This window comes from Penaeus monodon, chromosome 22, assembly GCF_015228065.2.
Source record: "Penaeus monodon isolate SGIC_2016 chromosome 22, NSTDA_Pmon_1, whole genome shotgun sequence".
NCBI lineage: Eukaryota > Metazoa > Arthropoda > Malacostraca > Decapoda > Penaeidae > Penaeus > Penaeus monodon.
Genome location: NC_051407.1, coordinates 43,627,707 through 43,628,192, shown reverse-complemented (window position 1 = coordinate 43,628,192; position 486 = coordinate 43,627,707). Strand labels below are relative to the sequence as shown.

General features: G+C 28.8%; 1 protein-coding gene across 1 annotated transcript in view; it reads right to left on the bottom strand.

Annotated features, from left to right (window-relative positions):
- Nucleotides 1-486, bottom strand: part of LOC119587189 (glutaredoxin-2, mitochondrial-like) — a 4,252-nt gene that overhangs the window by 2,430 nt on the left and 1,336 nt on the right. The gene's annotated exons all lie outside the window — the stretch shown is intronic.

The following is a 486-nucleotide window of genomic DNA, read 5'->3' as shown; positions in this document are numbered from 1 at the left end:
CTTAAAGACTAAGAAAAACTTTATGCATTGTGAAATGAACTTGAAATTTGAGATTACCATTGTCATTTTGGGATTGTCATTATCTTTGTATAGATTTTTCAGACAGGTTCTTTGGTTTAGGCTACACCTATCTTTTATTGTGACTAAAATATGATTTGATTATTATCATGATAACAAAGTTTTTTGAAACCTTATTCTTAAATTTTCTTTTGAGACATATTAGTTTAAATATGCAACAGTACTTCTTTTGGGAAAGATCTTTTCATTTTTGGGTTTTTACAGCATACTTAGGAGTACAAATAATTTTTCACTCTCTCATGAATTACATTAACTAAAAATAGGCATAGTTATCCTGTCTAATAAGTAATTATAAACATTTCAAATATTTGTGTGTGTAATACTCAAAAATAAAATGCAGACAAGCAGGGACATGGGACTCTTTAATCATACAATGACAGACAAAAGCAGCAACCTTCACTAGTGCTG